This window comes from Miscanthus floridulus, chromosome 9 (genome assembly GCF_019320115.1).
Source record: "Miscanthus floridulus cultivar M001 chromosome 9, ASM1932011v1, whole genome shotgun sequence".
In the NCBI taxonomy this organism is placed as follows: domain Eukaryota; kingdom Viridiplantae; phylum Streptophyta; class Magnoliopsida; order Poales; family Poaceae; genus Miscanthus; species Miscanthus floridulus.
Window position 1 is genome coordinate 70,129,732 of NC_089588.1, and position 22,300 is coordinate 70,152,031.

Here is a 22,300-nt window from a genome sequence, read left to right on the forward strand (position 1 = left end):
CATGGTTAGGGGTAATTTCGTCACTAAGCCATAATTGAGTGTATACCATCATTTGAATGTAGCATGTTTGACCAAGTTTGAACTATGTGCTAGAGACTTTGCATGTTGGTGGTCACTAAAGCAAAGTTGTAGTATTTGGCAAGAGGAATAACTTTTATTTTTGGGTCATTGACTGGTTTAGCTCCTAACATGCTTGAATTAGGCTCACAAGAATCATCAAATCCTTGTTTTCAGCACTTACAAATTTTTTCTAAGTTTTAAACTCTGACAATGCTGATAGCCCGTCTTTGGGATGACATAACTTGAGATTGGTTGAGATTCAGGGCTTGAGTTCTAAACAACAATTGGAGCTGGTACTTCAGGCTTCAACATTAGTTTAGGAAATTTTAGCTAACAGTCCACAGATTTGGAGATTTCTTCGCTACAAAACATGCTGTCAAGCCGACTCGCGAGCACTGATGACTGAATCTGCCTATTCTTCGGTGGCCGACCGTCGCAGAGCATGCACACCGCATGGATGCGAGCATGGCCGTGTGTCACCGGCGTCCTGCCTAGTGCGGCTGTGTTGGGCTAGAGCACGCCTTATTAGCCCCAACGCTACTCCGCACTGCCCCGCGCTCCCATTTTCATTTCTGGCTCCTCCTTCACCTCAGCGCAGCCATCGCAGCAGCCGCCAGCGCCATTGCCGTCGCAGCTGCTTCACCGAGCTCGCCTATGCTCACCGCTGCCACATTCTCCAATCGACCGCGCTCGTAGCTCTGCCTCACCCTTCTCCACCGTTTCCTCCTTACAGCACCCGCAATCGTGCCTTAGGTAAGCCGCCATTCGTGTTACGCAACCGCGGGTATGCCTTCGTCGGAGCTCCGCCATGGCCGCTGCCGTGGCCATGCTTTGTCGGAGCACCTCCAGCCGCCTAGGTCGCTTAGTCACAGTTGCATGGTCGCCGTGGTTCTGTAGAGCACTTCGCCTGGCTTCACCATGGCCGAAGATGGTCGGCACATCGTAGAGCAGCGTCGCCGTGTCTCCATGGCCGGTGAGAGCCTGCTCCGCCACACCTGCACGGCCGCCACCTAGACCATCCGACGCGGTTTGAGTAGTAGATCATGTTGGTGCCCTTGGCTTCACCGGAAAGCTCACCGGCGATGAGCCATGGCCAACCAGCATCGAAGCAGCGCCGCCTGCTCTATTTTGTCTCACTGACTGATGGGGTCCACTGACTGGTGGGTCCGGGTCGTCAGTGACTGTAGTGTAGAAAGCTAGTGCATTCATTTCCTATTTTATGTGCATCTTTGAAATTAGATAAGTTGAGCTGTGTAGATTTAAAAATTGTGAACCAAATTTTGTAGTGTTCCTTAGGAAGTGTAGTATTTATGAAAAATATGATATTAGCATTTGTAGTAGAATTTCTGGAAGATTTAAAATGAAACTTGAAATGTGTTTTAAAATGTATGTAAACTTGTTTATTTTATATCTAGAGTTCCTATGCTCCAAAAATTATGAAATTTATGTGGTGAGCTGTTCTTGACAAGTATAAGCTCTGGTAAAAATTTGAGGGTCAGTACATGTATGGATTTGTAGTTATAGATTTTCCTTTTATAATTAGGTGATCCTTGTATGAATTTTTATAAATTATTTATGAATCCAATATTCATGAAATTTGTTGGAGGTTGTCCTAGTACCATATGGATGCTAAGAAAAATATAAAATCTATTGCTTGATACTTTTCACTAGGGTTTTCTATTTATGCTATTTTAAGCCTTTTTGCCTTGTCATTTTTGCATAGGATGTGTTACTTGGTAAAATGGCCTGAATCTTTTACAGTAGTCTATTGGTAGCACTAGTAAGCCACTGTAAATTTCTAATAATTTATGATGTACATTTAGTATATGTTTATTATTTAACCTAAGTATCTAAATAAAATAATAAAGGCATTTAAGTAAATAGTTTGGGGTTGGACATTATGATTTCTTGAGTATATTTGGTATTCTTGAACTATTGGTAAAATTGGTGTTGTCAAAATTTGAATGCTTACATGTAGTAGAAATATTGTTGCTTTGTAATTCGGGTGAAAAGGGTTTTTGGACAGATTCTGTGGTTTGGTGTGTTGCATAGTAAAAATGATGTTTGCTATAAAAATGATTAATAACAAGGTTGTAGATAACTTCTTCATGTATCTTGTGTTAAAATTTCAGAGCAATAGGCCAAAGGGTTTAGGAGTTACAGCTGTTTAAAGTTAGTATTCCAAAATGCTTGCTCTCTGGAATTTCTGGACAGCACTAGATTGATTGTCTATTTTGGTTAAGATAAAATGTGAATTAGGTTTTGGTGATTAAATAAGAGATGTAGATAATTTTATAAGCTTTCCAGAAAGTCTAAGATCACAGCATTTGGATAAGTAGAACTCCAGTTCTAAGTAAAACAAGTAGCTGCTATTTTGTAGTGTAGTACATGAATTGCTGAAGTGTTTGATTGAGTAATTAAAAAGAGATATGCACATACTCAGTAAAACATGATACACTTGTTATTACTTTAAAACCATGCTGTTAAGAATACTTACAAAAATGCATTCTTCATGTAGCATCGTACTATACTTGTCGGCATGTATGCATTCGCAATATCTTATGCCATATTCATGCATCTAGGATCGGCGGAAGAGATAACGTTGCTGGAGTTTAATGAAGGAGAGGAAGGGGACCAGCAAGAGATTCCTCAAGCTGTAGCTCCCGAAAAAGTGGAGTAGAACCCAGAAGAGCTTCCGGAGTGCCCTGATCACTGCCCCACTTCCTTTCTAAAAGGCAAGCCCCAGAGCATTCTAAGTCTCCCAGTTTTTACAAAATATTACTCAAGTCCTTATGATTGATGCATTAGGTTATAAGAGTTGATTGGAACCACTTGATGCATATAAATTCCTTATCCAGATATATATACCTTTAACCCTATGTAGGTCCAGGATCGAATATATGCTTAGCCATGCTTAGATCGGTAGAAGTCGGGTGATTTCCTGTCACCGGCGAGATATAGGTGGATACCAAAGCACGGTTGGCTATATTTGCTATTGTGGAAAAGAACCATGGGGTGATATAAATTGAGGCCGGGCGGAGTCTATGTGTAGGTTGACTCATATGATTCCATCTGCGCCAATCAAGGACCGTACCATTGTTGGAACTTCTAACAAGGCATGCCTATCACTTAGCTGACCAGATAACTCATTCTGACCGCAAAGCTGAGTAGCTCAACTCAGGCTAGGCCCTGTTCTGTTGTGCGCTCCTTGCAGGGAGCTTGACTGAGCCCAAGGGTAGGCTGGGCCTGAACGTCCTGGCATTTGGTGTCCCCAATTGTGCGGCACGGTATGAACCCGCGAAATGTGTACCTGAGTTGTACCAAAGGTGACCTAAGGCGACTAATGATCTGGTCTGCCTGGGTTTGTGTTAGGAATAAATTCCCAGCTGGTTGAAATCGATTCGAATCGCCGTCTCTCCCGGATAGTGAGAAACTTGGCTAGCTCCAGCATCGTAGTAACTGTATTATGGAACATGATGGTTCGCATGAACATGGATTTACAATACCTACTATGGTTACTATTGTATGCTATTAAAATGATATAACGCATGTTTGACACAGGATAGTTGCTAATTTAGATATGGATAGTCATAATTAACTTGATAACAGAATTATAATTGTATAATTTAGTTAATTGCTTTTTATGCAAAATGTTGTCAAGCTACATCCACTTATACAACCTTGCATGATCCTTGGAGTCATTTTATTTATGGTTTATGACGAGTAAGTCTAGCTGAGTACCTTCTCATACTCAGGGTTTATTTCCCATTGTTGCAGATGGCACTGTTTATCATGGTTATTGCAAGAGTTGCTTCTATCCCGCTGTGGATGAGGAGTAAGCCTTGGGCAGGCTTCTTTATTAACCCCCCTACATGCTTTTGTGGACTATGATCGTATGTTGGCACTGTATCAAACTATGTTGGCAAATGCTACTTTCAAACTTAATTTGCTTCCGCTTTTGTTTATCAAACTTGGTTTGAAATAACTTTGTTTCATATTCTGATGATGGAAATGTATCTGCGAACTTTATGTAATATGTGACATGTATGTTGAATCCTGTATGATCTTGGTTGTTGTAAATCGTTTATCGAGACCCGTCGTGGTACTCGACGGACTACCGGGTTTATATGGGTTCAAGTATGACAGTACGACCGCTTGTGGGCTGCCATTGTACTTGTACTCTTATAAATTGGTCGGTTCGATGATAGGTGCTTCCCCTGTCCCTGTGAGAGAAGAGAGATCATCCAGTACGCGTCCTGTGGTTAGATTGCAGGGAATTGTCCCGAGACCAATTTAATGTTTTTGTTGTAAATATTCGGTTCGTGTGTTTGCCGCTTCTTTGCCACCCCTATTTTTTGGCTTCTTGGGTGCACCTAATCTTCCTTTAGGTTGGTATTTGCATTCCATTTTTCCCTCGTGATCCTTGGCTGTGCCGCAAGTGGCCTAGGGTCATGCCCTCTTGGTGGCGCACAAGCATTAGCGCTAGGTCAGGGAGTCTTGAGGCACAAATAGACCGGATTGGGAAGGTTGAGCAAGCGGCGACTAGCGAGGAGGGCCTCGTGGTGCTTTGCGCTTACCAAAAGGAGGGGGATTCATGGCATTCAGAAAGTGAACCCAATATTCAACTTAGAATTATAAAGTATAGGAATGGAAAATAAACAGGGAAAGTCACATAGCTTTGCGTTTCCTTCCTAGGGACTTTGTCGAGGCAAAGGGCTAGCATTACCTAGCCTAGCTCGTGCTCCAGGCCTTTGGGCCGCTTGTTCAGCCATGGTCTTCCTTCATGGGGAAGGTCTGGATCCTTCCTCAATCGGGTCGGTCCCTTCTGGGGGTCCATGCGCCTGGATGGATGGGTCCATCGTGCCGCCGAAACCGCTGAGTGTCACCAAGCGCATTGTAACACCCTAGGTGTTAGGCTTGCACTTTTGCACTTGCATTGCATGAGCATAAGCATAATTCATTCATATATGAGCATAAACATATGAAACATACCTTTGTTATTCTATGTTGCAACATGTGTATGCTTTATGGTCGTGCTTGTTAATGCAAGTGGTTGATGTTGATCACTAAATAACCTTAGACACACTTAGGATGGTACATGGAATAAGTTTGGTATTCATGACATGGACCAAAACAGCCCCCAAGTCATACTTATTCTAGAAACTCCAATTTTCATGATCCTACTTTGACCAAAGTTGAAATATAGCATAGAATGTTTGCATGGCAGTGCACCCTTAATAAAAGTTGTAGCTTATCTTATGTAAAACAAACTTTATTTAAGGGTCATGATCTAATTCAGTGCCTAACATGGTCAAATAGGCCTCACAAGAATCAACAAAATGTTGTTTTTAGATAGAAATTTTGCTAAGTCCAACATGCTGATTTCAGTTTCAAGTGCACCACTTTGGAGCTTTGTAACTTGCTAACTAGGATGAATTAGATGTTACTCCCTAAAGCAAAGTTGGAGTTTACATGCAGCTCTACAACTTTTGTTAATGAAGTTTTTGCAAAGGAGGAACGGATTAGGAGATAGAGGTGGAGGAAGTCACGCTGTCAGTCGGTTCATCAGAGCCTAATGGCCACGAACGCACGCGGCGTCAGTGGCCGACCATGCCAAGACGCAGCTGCCATGTGCTAGCCGTATGCCGGCGATGGCTGGGCTAGTTAGGCCAGCGTGTAGACAAGAGGGCCATGCCCCTACTGCTCCACTCCCACTCGCGCTCACTCCTTCTCTGCCTTGCCTCGCACTCATTCTCTCCTACAGCCAAGCGGCGCCATTGCCGCCATGCCTTCACTGAGCTCGCGTGCCACCACCGCCGTGCCATTGCTCAATAGCTCATGCACACTATGTCTCCGTGACCCACTCTACATCCTCGACCCATTAGCGCCTTAGCTCGAGCCAAGGTAAAGGCCTATGACCATTTCTGCCACCGTGACATCACCAGAGCACTGCCACACTCTCAGCTCGCCATGGCTAGGCCGCTCCACTGCATGTCCCGCCTTCCTATCATTCAGTCCGTAGTTGCCTTAGGTCACTACTGCTTAGGCTAGAGCTAGGGTAGATGCTACCATACCATCATGCGGTTACGCACTGCCACTCCCGCTGTGGCCGCCATGGCCATGAGCTCGAGCTCGCCATGGCCAGCAGCCCCTAGGTCTCACCATCACCCGCTCAAAGATGTTTATGCATAGCCATGGACGCTAGCTCCTACCACGAAGATGGAGACCCACCTCTCACCGCCAGTAACTCGGAATAGAGAACCCCCACCATATGCGCTGGGCGTCGCCATGCCGCCATGCACGTGGTCAGGCTCCCCCACAGCTCCACCGTAGCTAGATCTTGCTCTAGAACTGTGCTAGGTCACCGTATAGGTAGGACCGTCCTCACCGGAGATGGCTAGCCTGCTACCGCGCAACCACCGCCATCCACCATGCTTGCTGGTGAGCTTGCTCCAGTGAGCCGCTAACTCAACCAAGGGTACCCCTAGGTTGACGAGAGGAACATGATGGTACCCGGGGTTTCACTAGAGACCTCGCCGTCGGTGAGCTTTTGCCGGTCAGTGCCATCCTCTGCTTCTGTGTCGATGACATGTGGGGCCCATTGACCTACGGGGCCCAGCAGTCAGTCGCAGCGGGTGTAGTGAGCCAGGTGCACATAGCGATTTCAGTTTTAAATGTTTCCTTTATTTTTTTAGAAATTGATTCAAACTTCAAAAATTCATATCTAGAGCTAGGAGTGTCCAAATTGAGTGAACCAAATTTTGTTGGATTCATCATGAAGTGTAATATTTCATAAAAATATGAAATCTACTGTTTGGTATATTTTTCTAGGAGGATTAAATTGAGCTAGATAAGTGCTTTTAAAGTTGTTTCCATCTTGTAAAATGCATATCTTGAGCTAGGGAAGTGTAAAAATTGTTATTCTAGTTTTATTGGTCTTGTGTTGACATGCTCTAGCTAGGAAAAATGCTAAACTTATAGTAGGTATACTTGGAATATGGTCTTTCTATTTAACCTTGATTAATTGCTAGTTTCTAGTGAAAATAAATGGGGTAAAAATAAATAACTAATGATCATGCAAATTTTTACATGGTGTTATTGTGCTAGGATGAAAATAATAAAAATATGAAATCTGTTGTTAGATACTTTTCACTAGGCTAAACTATTTTTGCTAAAATAAGCCTATGCAACTTGTCATTTTTGTAGAGATGGCTATACTTATCTAAATGGCATGAAATTTGTACAATAGACTTTTGGGGTCATATGTAGGCTACTATAATTTTCTTAGAATTTACTGTGCACTTTTGATATGTGTTCCTTCTTTCATCTTAGTGTCCAAATGAATTAATAAAGGCAATTAAATAATTTATTTAGGCTTGACCATTATGCTTTCTAAAGTATATATGATGTATATGAACTATTGGTACTATTGGTTCTGCCCAGATTTAATTGCTTGTATGCAGTGAAATATTAATTGCTCTATAATTCAATTATAGTGACTATTTTGGATAGTTTTTGTTGTTAAGTAAATTGCATGGGTAAATGATGTTTGTTGTGAATCTTGTCACTAACAAAGTTGTAGATAACTTACTTATCTTGCTTGTGTCAAATTTTCATGATAATAAGCTAAATGGTTTGAGAGTTATAGATGTTGGAAGTTGGTCACCAGAAATACTTATTCTATGGAATTTCTAGATAGATCTAGAAATTGCTTTGTTTGACCTTGATAGCCATTGAATCATCTTGAGATGACTATAAGAAAGTTGTAGGCAGATTTATTAGCTTTCTAGAAAGTCTAAGATCACAATATTTGGTTGAGTAGAACTCTAGATATGGACAAAATAAGTAGCTGTTGTTTATAGTCTAGGAAATGACTAGGTCAGATTGTAATTGTTTGCCTTACGTGATGCTTGTGTAGATGCTTAGTCTAATTGAGATTAGTTGTTAGCTGTAGGTTCTAAGCCTCTTACTGATGATGAACAACTTTACCTTAGGTCACTAGAACTTGGTGAGTGTATGTTTCTTGTACTATAGAAGAGATATGCACCTACTTAGTAAAGATCAACTAGAAGAAAGTTATACATCTACTTGGTCAACGAATGTTAAACTTATCATACATCTTGCCGATAACCATGCTCATGCATATCCACTTCATCAGGTCATATCATCTCTTATGCTTTCATGATACTCATTTGTGCATATGCATGCAATAGGTTCCCCGGAAGGAGTGACGCTACTCGAGTTCAAACCCGAGCGTCAGGAGGAGCAACAGGCAGCCCAGGAGCAAGAGGTTTAGGCAAAAGGAGGAGTCAACATGGAAGATCTTCCTGAGTGTCCTGACCACCAACCTTCCTTATTTCTGAAAGGCAAGCCCCTAATCATTATAAGCCTCCTATGTTTTACAAATATCACTTGCGTCCTTTATGTTTGATGCATTAGGTTATAGGAGTTGATTGGAAACACTTGCTGCATATATTTTCCTTATCCAAACAAATATATCTTGAATTCTTTGTAGGTCCAGGATCAAATATATGCTTAGCCCTGTTTAGTTTGATAAAAGTCAGGTGATTTCCTATCACCTTCAAGATATAGATAGATATTCGATCACAGTTGGTTATAATTGCTATTATGGAAATAACCATGTGTTGATGAATAAAAAGGAGACCGGATGGGATTATGATAGAGAAGCAACAAGACATGGAGGTCTTGGTGCCTATTTGTCCCCATCTGTGTTAGTTATGGACTAATTCGTTGTACGTCCTTATGTCATGTTGAACGCATGCCTAGCACTTAGTTAGCCGAATAAGTCGTTTTGACCGTGAAGCCGAGTAGCTCAACTCAGGCCGGGACCAGGTAAGTGAAAGTGCACACACTGGAGGAAGTAAGGATGTGTGGGGAGCCAGTGGCGTGAGTCCAAGGGTAGGCTAGGCCTAAACTTCCTAGCAGACTGGTAGTATCCCTGAGGGTGCGGCGCTGATCAAACCCATGACTGTACCTGAATTGTACCAAAGGTGACCCGACGTGACCCCGACGGGGGAAGTATGGGTTTGTATTAGGAATAACTCCCTAGCTGGTTGGAATTGATTCGAGTCGCCGTCTCTCCCGGATAGTGAGAACTTGACTGAGCAGCGGCAACGTAGCATTAATTGATGGAACTTGATGGTTATGATGATGCTCAAATTAATACATTGGATATGGTTACTAAAGCTTTTTAGCTTAATCACGTGATTGCTCTAGTACAGGTGCTAATCTAGAGATGCTTAATTGAATAGGTATTCAATTTGATGCTAAAGATATTAAATCTCCAAGTTATGTTACTTAAGCTTTTTATGCAAAATATTGTTAAGCCAACTCCACCGATAAAGCCTTACATACTCCTTTGTATCATATTATTTCTGGTTTACGACGGGTAGTCTAGTTGAGTATATTCTCATACTCAGGGTTTATTATCTCTTGTTGCAGATGATATAATGTATCATGGGTACTATAAGAACTGCCTTCATCCTATCGTGGATGAGGACTAAACCATGGGGCATGGTACTCCTAAGTTATCCTCTCTGTTATGCTTTTGCTAGAAATAACCATGGTACTGGCATGTATTTGAACTAAGTGTGATGTTGATGTCAAACTACTTTGCTTCTGCTATTTGAACTTGGTTTGTAACAACTATGTAAACTCTAATGTATGTGAGATACTTGTGAACCATTTGTGAACTGTGATATGTGAACTCTGATGTATGTGAGATACTTGTGAACCATTTGTGAACTGTGATGTAACATGTGACTTATTATGTTGAATCATGTACGATCTTGGTTTGTATGTTGGTTGGTTTGAGATCCTTCGTGATTTCATCGGACTACCGGGTTTATATGGGCTCAAGTATGATGGTTGATCTCTTCGGTGATTGCTATTATACTTGTGCTCTTATAAATTAGATGGTTCTGTTACATGCATCCACGAGGCATAACTAATCAGATGCCACCATCGCCGTCAGGAAGTGCTAAGGTTCCCGAGGAGGCCTTCATCATTGTCATCAGGGACTGCGCAGCTCGGTGTCGCACAAGCCCCCGCCTTTGGGGCTTGAGCTCTACCTCGGTGGCCTCTGGGTCTGCCTACGGAGCCTACAAATAGGCTGCCTTCTTCTCATAGGTAGCTCATGGGGCAATGGGGACTCTAGTCCAGTGGTGTGAGCTTAGGCACCTTTCCGACGTGAACTTTACTGTCGCGCGTCGTCCCGCATGCGACACTTTAGGATCTTTGTAATGATCGAGTGACATAGAACACCCCATGTGGCAAACCAACATACATACCATCCAACATCATGCCTAACTATCTAGGTTATTATGCTTACAGGAAAATACATGATTCACAGAGTTTATATAGTTTTAGTTTCTCCCTCTAGGCTCAACTCTTCGACATCTCGCTCGGATTCTTATCGGAGTTAACTTGTAGCTCATCTTGGATTCACCCTATCCAAGGTCTACTATGCAGCGGTGAATAGAGCGCTATCTCGCATTCACCGTGGCAACAACACCTACAAAACAACTTAATGATAGTGCTGTGAGTATATTTCATACTCGCAGGACTTAATTCCAACACAAAAATATTTGGTGGATGTAAAGAGTATTATTAGGCATTTGTTCATTTGCGAAGAGTACATGGCATTTCTTAAATGACATGCTCATGATTCATTTTAAGATATTAGCTTTGACCAAGTATGATATCCAAAGGAGTGATTAGCACCTATAAGCTACAACATCATCATGTTCCATCATTTCTCTACCATGGGTATAGAGAGTAAGAACAACCATAAGGGTCTGTCCCAAGGGACTTTAGGCTTTCAAAACTCTACAGCGGTGTACAACTATACCCACATGGAAGGATGGGACTAACTGCCATACCTTGTGCATAGGATAAGGGTTGCCTCACGTCTTCCAACATTTCCCTAAATCAGTTCAAGTATCCTATGAAAGGTTCGACTGATGCCCGGCCAATGTCCTAGACATTCCTGACCAGCACCACCCCCTTGCTAGTTTCACAGATTAACCGGTCGCAATTAGTTACTTTGCTTATTGACCCCATCCGCGACATGTGGTCTGTACGGGTAGTTACTCAGACTCATGTATCCCAATACAAGGTCCTTAACTACTCCACGAGCTATGTCGCTTGAGATCCCACACTCACAACAACGTACCCCTCGCATGAGCGATGTTACCAAAGTGGTATCCAAGTTTATAACCTTAAGTGATATTGTGCCTTAGCCAGATTAGTAAAGTAAGTCAAGCTGTACCCTCATTAATTTTAGTAATCATTTATCCAAGTGTAACATCCTACATGTGCAAGAATGAGTTCTCTTCTCATGCTCAACTTCTACCATTGCTAAACAACTAAGCAATAAGCAATTAAGCGTTCCCATTCCCATTGATTAGATGAGAGGCTTCTAATAAATTAATGAGTGACTCTAAGTGTAGAGTGAACAAGATTATTAACCAAACTACATGTAATGCATAACGCATAATGAAACTCAATAAGTATCCAAAATAGGGTTTATAGTAGTGGGGTGCCTGCCTAGTTTTGCCGCTCGAACGAATTCGAAGTTGCAGACGATAACTCACACATGTTCCTTATGCTACTCGGCTCCTGAAAGAAAACAAGGATCAAGGCTGAAGGTAACCGAGGAAGACTTAGGAATAAGACTTGGCTTAGGACTTAGGATAGTGGCTTCTACCTATGGCTCTACTATTGCCCTTCTTGAAACTATGCTTAACCTAGTATTGTTGACCTCTTTGGTAAGCTTGCTAGACAACTTCATCCTTACTATTAACTTGATGGACACTCTGACTAAGGTGGTAGATGCTTCGTCAGGTTAGGGCTTTGAGATGACTTGGCTCTGGTTCAACTCTGCTTGGGTTGATGAACACTCCGTCGGAGGTGATAGACACTCTGGTAGGAACTAGGAGGTCTCAGGTTGCTGGGTTACTATCCTCTATAAATCATCGGACGCTCCGCTATGAGTGACGAACGCTCCGGTATAGGCTTGGTGCTCTCGGGTTCACTGGCTATAAGTCTTTATAATTCAACGAACACTCCGTAGGATACTACAGACTCTCCGCTGGCCCATGTCGACAGAGGATAAGGTTCCAGTGGCTGATTTTCTAGAGTTATCAAACACTCCATCAAACTATCGATAGAACCTATGTTCTTGGGTTCTAAACTTAGATGTGCTCAATTGTCGTCTATGCATGTGCAAGATATCTCTAGGATAGTTTAGGTGGCTCACTAGGCTCAAGATAGCTAGGGTTGAAGCTTGTTTTACTAAGTGTGGCTATAGGTTAGGATCAAACTTAGAGATATAAGAACTATAGAATGAACCATGAAATTAAGATGGAAACCTTAGCTCTAAGATCTAAGAGCTTCCATAGCAAAAGGTTGAAGATCTAAACCTTCTCTACTCTTGCTTCTTTATCCACAAGTTTGCTTGGCTCCATATGAACTCTTTCTTGCACCATACCAAAAAGATGATTCAAAGGACTATCCATGAAATCTCTGGGTGATTGAACTAGATAAGAACTCCTTGAGCTTACTTACACATGTTGGAACTACCACTAGCAAGAAGTCTTCCATCTTGCATCAAAATCCATGGATTAGATCATTGGGTGGAAAATCCAAGAAAAGAGGATAGTTCTTCTTGAGCTCACCATGAAGGGGTTGAGGGGTGAAGGGTGTCCATGGGATGCTGCTGGTGCTTCCCTTCTTCCTCTCCTTCATCTTCTTCAATCCCTTCTCCAATCTCTCCCCTCTCTAGCTTCTAGGGTTCTTGCTTGTTTTTCAGTGAGTAGAGAGAGAGTGAGTGTTGCAAATGGGAGGATGAGTGAGAGAGAGTGGCTTTAGCTGAGAAATGGCTATCCCAATTCATCTTGACATGTGGGTCCCATCCACTTAAGTGACAAATAAACTCATTTTCCACTTACTACTACTGCAATGTGATATGTCGGATGGTCTAATGGCATTGTCGGACGGTCTAGTAGTCTCTGTCTTTGCTGGATTGACTAAGTCACTGGATGGCTTGGTATTGTAAACCAAGTTACCATATCTTGAGGTTCTCTCTGAGGTTGAGTTGATGTTGATGATGTCAATAGGATCTCTCTTAACCCATTCGGGGTTCTCTCCTTTTATTTCGGGTGTAAGCCTGACCATGGCTATCCGGAGATGGTTGCAGGTTTCCCTTTTGGTCAGTTCTCGACGATTGATCTAGCTCATGATATCAATGATATGTATAAGATCTCAAAAGATTACTCACTCGAATGACTAGAAATGACTGCCTATGTTATAACAAATTTGGGTTGTTACATTCACCATCGGTGTGGTAGTGCATACGTGGTGGAGCGTTACAATCGATGTTGTCGGAGTCGTACTCTGGGCCATTCCCCAAGAGGATCTCAGGGAAGGTGCGTAGCGAGGGGACATCAGCCCCCACGGCACCAGAGAGGATGGTGCCCTGTGGCATCTCACGACTGACGAGGTGCTCTAGCTCCAACTGGAAGGACATCGCTGGATTCTGGATCATGAAAGGCAGTCCAGGAGGTACTACTAGAAGTAGTCAAGCAGTGGGAGCACCTCACCAGTGGTGATTTGGTGGTGGACATGGGCTAGCATGTAGAACATCCGGCGCCGGTCTGACATGGTAGGGTACAGACCCAGACCACACCGGATCTGCTGGGCTAGGACCTAGAGATCTGCTCCTAGGAGGCCCAGTGGAGGGGGTGGCGTCGAGAACTCGTTGCCCGTCTGTGCGACCCCATCGAGCAGACGAAGCTCGCTGTTGCAGTCGGCGACATAGACTAGGCTGCCAAAGTTGAGGACCTAGGCAAGGGTGAAGGCACCGGCTATGATGAAAAACTCGCTAGGGAAGCAGACACAGCGTCTCGGGTGGTGCCACTTGCTCCAGCAACAAGGTGGGTGGCTCCGACCACCATAGAGCCTGAATCGCACTTGACGCTACCCCCTACCTGGTGCACCAGTTGTCACGAGGTCAAAACCGTGGCAAGCATTGTTGTTCCAGTCGGTGGAAGAGTGCATGCCTTTGGTGGCTCAGGTGGACTTAGAAACATAAGAATCATAGAGGGGACGCAATGGTTTATCCTAGTTTGGCCCAATCGATGCCCTACATCCAACAACTGATGATCCTTATACTCTAGAGCACCCAAAATCGGAGGGATTACAATAGAGTGTAGACAGAGATTTATAGGGGGTTAGCTCATTGCTAATCCTAAGGTTGCCTCAAGTCACAAAACCGTCCAATTTATAAGAGCACAAGTATAATAGCAATCACCAAAGCGATCAAACCGTCATACTTGAGCCTATATAAACCCGATAGTCTAATGAAATCATGAAGGATCTCAAACAACCAACATACAAACCAAGATCGTAGAGATTCAATGTAACCAGTCACATGTTACATCACAGTTCACAAATATTTCTCATACATCAGAGTTCGAATAATTATTACAAACCAAGTTTGAAAGTAGTGAAAGCAAAGTAGTTTAACATCGAGATCACACATAGTTTAATACAAAGCCAGTTTCATAGTCATCTCCAACCAAAAGCACAAGGGGGAGATGATAAACAGAGTGACCATTGCCCATGGTCCTAGTCCTCATCCACTGTAGGAGCAAGGCAGTTCTTGCAGTAGCCATGATACGTAACGTTATCTGCAACAATAGGAATAAAACCCTAAGTACGATAAGGTACTCAGCTAGACTTACCCGTTCAACTAAAATACTAAGACACCAAGGAGTATGCAAGGCTTTATAAGTAGAGCTGGTAGACATCATTTGTAGAAAAAGCATAAGTTATCCAACATATCTTTACTTGTGAATCACCAGTTATTAATCCTATCTCATACTAGATTAGCAACTATCCTATGCCAAACATGTTGGTACCATTAAGTCATCACAATAATAACCATATCCAGTTGAGTTCTTGCATAATCTCATAACCACACTTCCATCAATTACTACGATGAAGTGTGCTCCTGTCAAGTTCTTACTATCTGAGAGAGATGGCGATTCAAATCGATTCCTACCCAGCTAGGGAATTATTCCTAACACACACCCATACTTCCCTCGTCGGGGTCGCATCATGTCACCTTTGGGACAATTCAAGTACAATCGCGGGTAGGACCAGTGTTGCACCCTCAAAGACACAACCAATCTACCAAGGGGGCTCGGGACTCTAATCCACCCTTGGGCTTATGCCATTGGCTCTCCACACATCCTTATTGCCTCTAGGGTGCGCACTTTAACTGCTCATGTCCCCGGCCTGAGTTGAGCTACTTGGCTTCGCGGTCGGAATGACTTATCTGGCCAACTATGTGAGAGGCATGCATTCAACATGACAAGATGACCTCCAACATCCGGTCCTTAAACAACATAGACGGAATCACTACGATACCACACATAAGACTCCGCTCGGTCTCCATTTATTCAACAAATACCAGGTTATGTTCCACGATAGCACAATATAGCCAATCGTGATCAAGTTATCACCTATAGCTCGCAGATGACAGGAAATCACCCGACTTCTACCGGTCTAAGCATAGCTAAGCATGATAAGCGTTCCTGGACTTAAATAGGATTCATGGTAGATATTTTTGGTTAAGGAAAGGTAATATGCAGCAAGTGTTTCCAAACAACTCCTGTCACATAATGCATCAATACGAATAACTTTAGGTGACATTAATATAGTAGGGAGACTTATAATGCTCTAGGGCTTGCCTTTCATGAATGTTGTAGGTTGATGATTGGGACACTCTGGGAGATGATCAACCTTAGGCTCGCCTTCTATGGGAACCTCCTGGTGCTGCACTTCCTGACCCTCCTCCTGTGGATCAACGTCGAGCTCCACCAATGTGATCTCCTCGGTGGCACCTATTGCATGCATATGCATAAGTAAGTCCCATGAATGCATATGAAGGATCATAGATTATGTGATATGGAAAGGTACATGCTGCGGCAATGAGTAAAGTAGTACAATGATAATAATTGCTAACTCCATGCTAACTGAGTAGGTGCATATCTCTTCTCATCTACTTACAAATTTTACACAAGGCAATGTCTAAGCTACACATGGCAGTTACAAGTTTACATCATAACTAAAATTCTACTTATCCAAATGCTGTGATCTTGGATTTTTTGGAAAGCTTATAAAATTGCCTACAACTCTTATTTAATCAGCAAAAGCTAATTCACACTCTATCCTAACCAAAACAGGCAATCTTATTAAAAGCCTCATTATTCTTGGGATCCCTCAACATTACGGTTCTAGTCGATGTATCAATAAGAACACCATGGTTCTTCATCCAATTCATACCCAAGATCACATCAATTCCCAATCCCGGTAATATCACTAAGTTTGCAGTATATTCCCATTCACTTATTTGGATACGTACATCTCTAACTATCTAGTTGGTAGAAATGTTACTCCCAGCAGCACTTATACAATAACCACCCTTGTCTACTACAACTATTTTCTAATCATACTTAGATGCAAAAGTTGGACTCATGAATGAATGCGAAGCTCCAGAATCAAATAAAACAACTGTAGGATGATGATTCACAAGAAACATACCAGCCGTGACAACTTCACCAAAGGGAATCTCTTTCATGGTGGTATAGTGCACGTGTCCCTGATGTCCATTTGAGTTGCCCTACTTCTGGTTGTTGTTCTTCTTGGGATAAGGGCAATTTCTTGACCAATGGGCTAGTTTTGTTGCAGTTCCAGCATGGCATACTGCTAGGTGGAATGTTGGAGCTGCCTTGTCTAGTGCTACCCTTAGGTAGAGCAATGGAGTAGGCCTTGCGATATACCTTCTGGTTCTGACTGGGCTGTGCCTTCTTCTGAGGTGGTCTATACTTTGGAGCGGGAGGGCAGAACTAGGCTCTCACAGTGGTAGGAGCTTTTGACTGAGATACTCCTGCTTCAAAAGCTCTCTTACGATTCTTAGATGTTGTATAGATGTTGTTATGATTCTCTTGGGTTAATGCATCACTAACAAACTCATTGAAAGTAGCACTTTTGTTGTTAGCTAACTCTTCATCAGCTTCGAGCTAAGTCCCCGCTTAAAACTGACAATCTTCTTGGCATCTGTATCCACAAACTCTATGGCGTACCTTGAAAAGTTGTTAAAGGCATGCAAATACTTAGTTAAACTCTTAGTACCCTGTGTCAACCTCATGAATTCTGTATGCTTCATACTCATCAGACCTGGGGGAATATAATGTCCCTTAAATGTGGCCTTGAATTGATTCCAGGTGATTTGAGCATCTTCAGGCAAAGTGGATCGATGATGACTCCACCATATGCCCGTAGGTCCATGTAGCTGGTGCGATGCATATTCTATCTTTAGGTGCTCGATGAGCCTTAAAAGATGGAACTTCTATTCAATTGTATTCAACCACTCATCTAACTGCAATGGTTCTTCTGCTTCCTTAAAAATAGGAGGCTTGGTGTCGAGAAAGTCCTTGAAAGTGTTGAACTGGTTAGGTTTAGGTCCTTGATGCTGGTCTCTTCCACGTCCTTGGGCAACATTTTGCGTGAGACCGCGCAGCACTTCTCCCATGGAACGTTGAGTCTCCATGAGTTGAGCCATCATCTCTGCTGGGGTAAGATGCGGTGGTGGGGGAAGATCCTCATTGCCATTGCCACGGCCATCACTACCACCAGCATTGTCACCACCAGCTCCCCTACGAGTGCACATCATCTATGAAATTGCAACAAGTGATTATTAGATGATGTCAAGAGATTACAGAAGAATTGTATAATTATGGCATACTGTAATTACTGGAGAGAATCATAAATTCATACAATAACATAGAGGCACAATAATTCATTTCCACAACATAACATCACCAAATGATCACTTATCGTGCTCGCAACACGTTCCATACATGCCAAATTTTCATGTTAAACACAACTGGAAATCCATTAAACAGTGCAATTGTCACAAGTAGTACATGCATAATTCCAATAACATCACAAGGGTACATCATGAAATTGAGACCTACATACGAGTTCATTACACAAAGATCAAGAATAAAGAGCTAAGACATCAAGCTCGCTACTACTACAGCTAAGCTACTCCTGGGAGTGGTCGCTGTCGACGTCGGACACACCATCACCGTGGTCGTCCTCCCAAGGCTCCACCTCTTCATCTTTAGGCTCCTCCTCAGCATCCATCTCTATGCCATCATCTTCAGCAATCAACACATTAGGGCCTTCTTCCGCCGCTGGAGCTAGAGGAATAATTGGGTTGATTATGTTGTTGAGGCGATGAACATCAATCTGAAGCTCCTCGATCTGGCGAACGAGCTCCTACTCCCAATGCTCGAACTCAGTGGCCTACCTAGCAGCCTGGAATACTGGCCTGATCCTAGCTACCTCTTTGTTTTCAGCAAGGCGAATGACATCATCCCTCTCAGCACAGACGCCCTATCATTCATCCCTCGCTGCATTTCTCTCTACCACTACAAGGCCAAACTGCCTCTAGCGAGCTGCTAAGGCTATCGTGAAGTTATCTATCTCATGCTGGGCTACCCTAACTGCCCTTCGGTGCCTGCGCACATGTGCTCGCATCCTGTACTGTGCGGCCTATGCTCTTTGGAGCTCTAGCATGCAGTTGATGTAGCTATCTTAGCGTGAATAAAACATCCTCATGACTGCATACATAGCACTCATTGTAGCACTGCTACTTCTAGCTCTTTCATCCCTATCTCTGACTAAAGCATTACCGCCTTGCTAGGCCCAAATGGTCTGTGATGCATCGACACAGGGAAAAGATCCAACTGGCCCATTCACAAGCACATCCCTGAATTCCTGACAAATCTCACTTAGAACCTCAAATGCGGCCACCTGGGCACCTTCCCACGGGGTCTGTCCATCTGACTCTACACTCCACCCTTGCCACTAAGGATTGTCCTCACGGGTTGCGATAGTGACTCACACATCATACCACCTCTGTCCTTCAGTTACCACTTCGCTCCAAAAGTAGTGAGGCAGTTCAGCGTACCCGACAGAGTTCAGCACCCGCCACAGTAAGGTTGGAGTCCCAAACAATGCCAAAAAGGTGACGCTAGCAATAGGGGCTCCTAGGGCTACCATCTATAACAAAAGGTTACAACTGAGTGAGACAATGCGATGATAGATACGAGTTACTTAACCATAAGATCATTAAGGGGAAACAATGCAATAACATGAAGGAATAATGCACCATAATGTATGCTCGTTCCGTACATCCTCACAAACTTAGAAAAATAATTCCTAATGACATACGCAGTGGCATACATACATTCTCTCAATATAATCATAACTAAACGAGCTACACGTTTCGTAGTTAGTGTACCTGCAGAAAATTCATTTCAGCCCAACCCAACAGATATAAGTACATAAATGTAAATCTGGGCTCTAGGTTGCAACTAAATACTTCCATATGTGTATACCCATATATATACTTCCATATCAAAGCTACCCAATGACAATTTATACCCACAAGTAAATACAGACCATACACACATGCAAGCATGCATATACAACCATATCAAAACTAGCTCTCCCTGACCCCACGTTCATGTCTTGCGGTCATGCCACTCATCAACTTACCTTCTTACCTTGGCGTAGAGGTATTTGATTCATATATTACCACTCAAGTGAATGGCATCCATACAATAGCACGCCATATGGATGACAAAAGTAAAAACCCCCATGTTAGTACTTAAATAGCCACCTAAAAGTCCTTAACTGGGCATAAAGGAGATGACCACTGGAACACTTTATATTTTTATAACACAAAACCTTTATTTTTGAATACACATATGACAAGTTTAATGTTGAATCCTTGCTCTGATGCCAACTGTCACAGAACTATCCAATTTATAAGAGCACAAGTATAATAGCAATCACCGAAGTTATCAAACCGTCATACTTAGAGCCCATATAAACCCGGTAGTCCAATGAAATCGTGAACGATCTCAAACAACCAACATACAAACCAAGATCATAGAGATTCAATGTAACCAGTCACATGTTACATCATAATTCACAAATATTTCTCATACATCAGAGTTCGAATAATTATTACAAACCAAGTTTGAAAGTAGCGGAAGCAAAGTAGTTTAACATCGACATCACACATAGTTTAATACAAAGCCAGTTTCATAGTCATCTCCAACCAAAAGCACAAGGGTGAGATGATAAATAGAGTGACCATTGCCCATGGTCCTAGTGCTCATCCATTGTAGGAGCAAGGCAGTTCTTGCAGTAGCCGTGATACATAACGTTATCTACAACAATGGGAATAAAACCCTAAGTACGACAAGGTACTCAGCTAGACTTACCCGTCCAACTAAAATACTAAGACACCAAGGAGTATGCAAGGCTTTATAAGTAGAGCTGGTAGACATCATTTGCAGAAAAAGCATAAGTTATCCAACATATCTTTACTTGTGAATCACCAGTTATTAGTCCTATCTCATACTAGATTAGCAACTATCCTATGCCAAACATGTTAGTACCATTAAGTCATTACAATAATAACCATATCCAGATGAGTTCTTGCATAATCTCATAACCACACTTCCATCAATTACTACGATGAAGTGTAATCCTATCAAGTTCTTACTATCTGAGAGAGATGGCGATTCAAATCGATTCCTACCCAGCTAGGGAATTATTCCTAACACACACCCATACTTCCCCCGTCGGGGTCACATCAGGTCAGCTTTGGGACAACTCAAGTACAATCGTGGGTAGGACCAACGCCGCACCCTCAAAGATACAACCAATCTGTCAAGGGTCTCGGGACTCTAACCCACCCTTGGGCTTATGCCATTGGCTCTCCACATAGCCTTACTGCCTCTAGGGTGCGCACTTTAACTGCTCATGTCCTCGGCCTGAGTTGAGCTACTCAGCTTCGCGGTCGGAATGACTTATCCAGCCAACTATGTGAGAGGCATGCATTCAACATGACAAGATGACCTCCAACATCCGGTCCTTAAACGACGCAGACGGAAGCACTACGATACCACACATAAGACTCCACCCGGTCTCCATTTATTCAACAATACTAGGTTATGTTCCATGATAGCACAATATAGCCAATCGTGATCAAGTTATCACCTATAGCTCGCGGGTGACAGGAAATCACCCGACTTCTACCGGTCTAAGCATAGCTAAGCATGATAAGCGTTCCTGGACTTAAATAGGATTCATGGTAGATATTTTTGGTCAAGGAAAGGTAATATGCAGCAAGTGTTTCCAAATAACTCCTGACATGTAATGCATCAATACGAATAACTTTAGGTGACATTAATAAAGTAGGGAGACTTATAATGCTCCGGGGCTTGCCTTTCATGAACGTTGCAGGCTGATGATCAGGACACTCTGGGAGATGATCAACCTTAGGCTTGCCTTCTATGGGAACCTCCTAGTGCTACACTTCCTGGCCCTCCTCCTATGGATCAACGTCGAGCTCCACCAACGTGATCTCCTCGGTGGGTCCTATTGCATGCATATGCATAAGTAAGTCTCATGAATGCATACAAAGGATCATAGATGATGTGATATGGAAAGGTACATGCTGCGGCAATGAGTAAAGTAGCACAATGATAACAATTGCTAACTCCAAGCTAACTGAGTAGGTGCATATCTCTTCTCTATCTACTTACAAATTTCACACAAGGCAATGTCTAAGCTACACACGGCAGTTACAAGTTTACATCATAACTAAAGTTCTACTTATCCAAATGTTATGATCTTGGATTTTCTAGAAAGCTTATAAAATTGCCTACAACTCTTTTTTAATCAGCAAAAGCTAATTCACACTCCATCCTAACCAAAATAGGCAATCTTATTAAGTGCTGTCTAGAAATTCTAGAGAACAAGCATTTCGGGAAACTAACTTTAAACAGCTATAACTTCTAAACCCTTTGGCCTATTGGACCCCACACGTCAGTGAGTAGAAATAGAGGAGCACGGTTGACCGGCGTTATCTCGCCGATGGCGAGCTCTTCGGCCAAACCAACCTCACAGCCGTGTTCTACACCTTAACCCTCGTCGATGGATACCCATGGCGGCACAGCGGCGCTGCGTGGTGGTGCGCCGACCGTTGCTGGCCACAGCGATGCCTAGCGAGAGGCGCACGAGCTCTGTGATGACTAAGTGGATCTACCAAAGCTAGCTAGGTGAG